Genomic DNA, 5,937 nt, shown 5'->3' on the forward strand with positions numbered 1-5,937 from the left:
CCACTAAATAGTTGCATGCATTTAGCATCTTGCGGATGGCAAAACAACATACACATGGTGAAGTGCAACCACTCTGTTCCAGTCATCTCCACTCAAAAATACAATGTACATGCAAAGCAAGGAGTTGTACTGTTGATTTATAGCTGCTTACATAATTGTATTGTCTCTTAATGTTAGTGTTGTTTTTGTACAGCAAATTCATTTTAGTTTAGTTCTAGTTCTAGTACCCCAATTCCACCATAGTTTTAGTTAGTATTAGTTCTAGTACCCCAATTCCACCATAGTTTTAGTTAGTATTAGTTCTAGTACCCCAATTCCATCATAGTTTTAGTTAGTTTTAGTTCTAGTAACCCATATTTCTGTAATTTTAGTTAGTATTTAGTTTCATTTTAGTTAGTGTTAGTTTTAGTGTTAGATATCTTCACCTATACTAACCTTGGTAGCACCCCCTAGACTTCCAGAAACTTTAGATTTGGTGTTTTGATAGATTTTTCAATTTTATTTCCCATTTTATATCAATGAGGCAAACTGTACCGAGAATCCAATTCTTCAATTAATACACGGAATTTGCTGTTATCTACTAAATTCAGTGGTACATTGTTAGTACCTATAAAGATTGCAAGATGAAATGTATAATAACCTTAAGTTTATTGTTATTAGGGTTGTACAATTTAGATCCTAAACTATGTATTGGCAAGGAGGACTGTTTCAGTTATTAGGGTTGTACAATTTAGATCCTAAACTACGTATTGGCAAGGAGGACTGTTTCAGTTATTAGGGTTGTACAATTTAGATCCTAAACTATGTATTGGCAAGGAGGACTGTTTCAACTAGCTAGAAGAACCTCTCCTTTTGTCTTTTCAATTTCAGCTGCTTCAAAATGTTTATAAGCATCAGTATGGCATGTCTTCAAATGCTTCTTCAAGTTTATAGAATATTGTCCTTTAAATTCTTTAGATACCACAAATCAAACCATCAGTACTTTTCACAGTACACACACTTTTGTCCTTGATCTTATCATGCCTGAAGTGGTTCCACACTCCACTTGACTTAGGCCTTCCACCTGGTTCAGCACAAATGAACATAAGCTCTATATAGAATGCTTAAATAACCTAAATCAGCAGAATTAATGCTGAATAACAATGTTTTATAGTAGCATTTGCAGGCATCACCATCTTCAAAGAAAAGTGTTAAGTGGTTTATATAGTGCACAATACCTTTTTATGTAGGATTGCTTGAGGAACCGTTTAGTTAGGTCTAGTTCTTGAGCTAAACGTTTTAATGGTGTTGGTTTAGTTCTAGTTTTTGAATAAAAAATTGAAAGAATTTTAGTTTAGTTTTAGTTTTAGAACTAAAATAGACCACAATTTTAGCTAGTGTACTAGAACTAGAATTAAATTGCTGTAATAAAACTAGGTTTAGTTCTAGTTCCTTAGAACTAAAACAACACTACTTAATGTACAGCTCCTTGACAGCTACCAAAATGGCGCATCAAAGAGATGAGCCATTGTGGTGCAAATTTGCTGCCTTTAAGCATAGTAATATTGAAAATTACATGGACAAAAATACTCACCTTGGTGTAACTAACGTGTGCTGGGTCATTTCTTGCAAAAAGAACATAACATTGTGGTGGCTATATTGCAAAATAATCTTATAATTGGCATAAAACTCCACACACATATTTGTAGCAGAAAACTAACTGCACCATCGTATTCCTTGCCCACAGAAACCCTAGAAAAGATCCAATTGTTTGATCAATCGCTCGTATGGCAGCGAAATGATTGTGCCAACTCTCCAATGGAAGATTCACGGAGAAACTTTTATGCAAAATTTACGGAATTCCGGAATCACTACTATGGGCAGACATAGATGTACATGTGTACAGACATTCTCTCCACAGACCCTGTGGGTGCAATCCTCCTCAAATTGAGTTCATCAACTATAGATCCAATAGAGCAATCTAACTCTACAGTCATTTCAGTTCCATGTGTGTGTGTGTGTGTGTGTGTGTGTGTGTGTGTGTGTGTGTGTGTGTGTGTGTGTGTGTGTGTGTGTGCTGTGTGTGTGTGCTGTGTGTGTGTGTGTGCTGTGTGTGTGTGTGCTGTGTGTGTGTGTGTGCTGTGTGTGTGCTGTGCGTGTGTGTGCGTGTGTGTGTGCTGTGTGTGTGTGTGTGCTGTGTGTGTGTGTGTGCTGTGTGTGTGTGTGTGTGCTGTGTGTGTGCTGTGTGTGTGTGCTGTGTGTGTGTGTGTGCTGTGTGTGTGTGTGCTGTGTGTGTGTGTGTGCTGTGTGTGTGTGTGTGTGCTGTGTGTGTGTGTGCTGTGTGTGTGTGTGTGCTGTGTGTGTGTGTGCTGTGTGTGTGTGTGCTGTGTGTGTGCTGTGTGTGTGCTGTGTGTGTGCTGTGTGTGTGCTGTGTGTGTGTGCTGTGTGTGTGTGCTGTGCTGTGTGTGTGTGTGTGTGCTGTGTGTGTGTGTGTGTGAGTGTGTGTGTGTGTGTGTGTGTGCTGTGTGTGTGTGTGTTGTGTGTGCTGTGTGTGTGTGTGTGTGTGTGTGTGTGTGTGTGTGTGAGTGTGTGTGTGTGTGTGTGTGCTGTGTGTGTGTGTGTGTGCTGTGTGTGTGTGTGTGTGTGTGTGTGTGTGTGTGAGTGTGTGTGTGTGTGTGTGTGTGTGTGTGTGTGTGTGTGTGTGTGTGTGAGTGTGTGTGTGTGTGTGTGTGTGTGTGTGTGTGTGTGTGTGTGTGTGTGAGTGTGTGTGTGTGTGTGTGCTGTGTGTGTGTGTGCTGTGTGTGTGTGTGTGTGCTGTGTGTGTGTGTGTGTGTGTGTGTGTGTGAGTGTGTGTGTGTGTGTGTGTGTGTGTGTGTGTGTGTGTGTGTGTGAGTGTGTGTGTGTGTGTGTGTGTGTGTGTGTGTGTGTGTGTGTGTGTGTGTGTGTGTGTGTGTGTGTGTGTGTGTGTGTGTGTGTGTGTGTGTGTGTGTGTGTGTGTGTGTGTGTGTGAATTTTGATTCAGTTACTGTACTCAACAAAATCAACACATTCACTGATGCTTACAACCACTCAGGTGTAATGGTGTAATAATGACATTAATGTAAAAAAATGCTGGCTTGGGAGTGCTCCTCCACTGCCAGCTCTAAGAGTTAATATCACAACAATGGTCTTGCAGTGATAGTTTATTTCAATTCTTGAGAGTTTAATTTAGGCATTCAAACTAATGCAAATTGCACATGTAGAAATAAGAAATTTAAGGTCCAACATTGATATTCTCACTATTTTGTATTCAGTAGTCAATAAATATCCCATGCAAAAACAGCTTGGCTGTAAAAAGGGCACATCCATGATAGAAAAGCTGATCTCTGTTGTGGTCAAGAATTAATGTAAATGTAATTAAATGTAAACAGCAAAAAGATTGAAAATTGGACTTTATCATGACTCATATTAAATTTACATTTACCTTGCTGCATTTTCAAATTGTACAGTACATTTTATCCTGGTCCTCCTATTATAGAAGCCATCTTCGATAATAAAAATGTGCATTTATAAATAAGGACTAGCTATAGTGGCCAGCTCAGATGACTGTAGAGAGTTGATTATCCGAACCCCAATTAACTGAACATTGGATTATCTGAGCATGAAAATAATTGTTAAATTAGAGTATTTTGTCCACAAGTGTAGCTATACTCTGTTAGAGTAATTTAGCTATGCTCTGTATATAAACATTGGATGTTTTGTACTTTTCAATTATCTGAACACCCTCCCACCACATTAGTTCAGATAATCGACTCTGCACTGTATTAACAAATGGAGAGTGTACAGTAAGAAGGGATGCAGAACATCCGTAGATATCATAAACATTAGTATATAATCTTACTTCTCCTACCAACTGTCGACGACTCGACGTCACCATCTAAAAACAGCTTCCAATTGGCTGTAAACAGGGAAGAATCACAAAATACAGTAGCTGGCAATTAAAGAGCTGATTTCTGACATGCCCAAGAATGATTACAGAATCTCATTTCTCAAGATGACTTACACTGTAGTGGGACTTGGAACACCTAAGTACAATTATTTGTTCGAAGCACCTAATGGAATGTGCAATTGTTAACAACGACAAAACATTTTAATAGTATAGTCTAATTTACAGTTCAGATAATTAAAGGTTTGGTTAATTTAATGGAGGTCCTACTGCTTGTTAAAACCTTTGCAATTGAAATGCCACATATGTAATACAAGGTTGCAGCTATGCCAGTGAAGTGAAGTATAGAACAATTAAAAGCCAATTGCAAGTTGACAATGCAACTGATATCTACACTTTGCCTTCTTTGTATAAAAATATTCATTTTTATAACTTACTGGATGTGGATACATACTGTACATCATTTTAATATGTCAAATAAATATTTGAATTAATGGCTAGAGATGAGGCATAAGAACCTATGCAATCTTGTTAAGTTATCAAGCTAGAAAGTAACTCAAATACAGACAGGTACATGTACTCTCCCACTGTGGTCAGTAGAGTGCAGGAATATAACCAGCGCATGTATGTGAATTACCTAACTGCTAGGGACAATTTTAGACATATATACACCATGGTCACAGTGCATATCCTGGAAGTTCAGAAAGTCTTTTGGGTTTCATGTACTATATAGCATTTGGAGATTTTCAACTTCTGGAATTGTAATGGACCAGAATGTAGAATTATGTCTCAAGTTATCAAGTAGGCCGGTAGTAGCTTCTCATTATGAACCTCATCATGATTTGTTTGGTTCCCTCTATGAGAAGGCTAAGTCTGTATAGGGGGATTGGGCCTGTTGAATGCAAAAAAATCATCCCAGACCAGTGAATACAGTGTTGGCTTGATTTTCTAGATCTAGCAACAGGTATAGCCTATGCATTCACTAAAATGGAGCTTGGATCTAGAACTTAACACTTATATCACTACAGTATGGGTGGAGCCACGATGGTTGAGATCTGTAGTTACACACAGAATGAGATAAGCACTACAAACATCAAATCCAGGACTTCATTGCATGATTTCTTCACCAATGCCATGTTAGTACAAAACTGCTGGTAGAAACAATTGCAATGCTTATTCAATGAACAAGATAACACTAACCACTGTAATAGACCACTTAGGTGTGGGTAGTATGTCCTGCAAGCACATTTTGGTTAACTAACGTATACATCCCATTTGTAATTGGATGGTTACATGTGAAATGTCAATTAGATAAACACGTAGCTATACTAAGGGAGTTTGTCATGATATCATTAGATTATCAGATGACAACATCCAAGAGATTTCAACAAGAAACTGCAAGCTAGCTGTAGACAGACAAGATCTGTTGCAGCTTTATTCTTAAAAGGATATAAATTTCTTATTATTGGGCCGCTTCTTTAGCAAGAATTAAATGTCTTACATACACAAACCTTGTAATTAATAATAAATGTAACTTTAAAAATTCTTCTATCAGTAATCACATTCACACACATTTGCCATGAATAAGGTTAGCTCTTTGGTTATTGTCTAAGTAAGGGAGTAACACAAACTGATCCAATTACATCTAAATGGATATTGTTAATAACTTTAATGTATCCGGCTTCTGTAGCCAGGTTGATAATAGCCTTAAAGGGAATTGTCATGGAAGTTTGAAGTTAACCACTATCTACCTCACATGGAAGCGGCCTGTACGTGGAGGATTTATAATGCCAGCATATCAGTTGTAGTAGCATTCTATTAGAGGTAACTATACAGTTTTCAGATACAGTTACATATTATTGTAGTGTAGTCTTCATGTGTAGTCCACTGACCAAAAAGACTTAGATGTGTTGTGGCTTATTGCAACCATACAAATGTTTGCTGTTTTTCTTGTTATCTATATAAACAAGTTCGGTTATCTTAGCTTCTAGCCCTACGTCTGTACAGTTGTGTTTTGCAGACCAAGAGGATCC

Source organism: Dysidea avara, chromosome 4 (assembly GCF_963678975.1).
Source record: "Dysidea avara chromosome 4, odDysAvar1.4, whole genome shotgun sequence".
In the NCBI taxonomy this organism is placed as follows: domain Eukaryota; kingdom Metazoa; phylum Porifera; class Demospongiae; order Dictyoceratida; family Dysideidae; genus Dysidea; species Dysidea avara.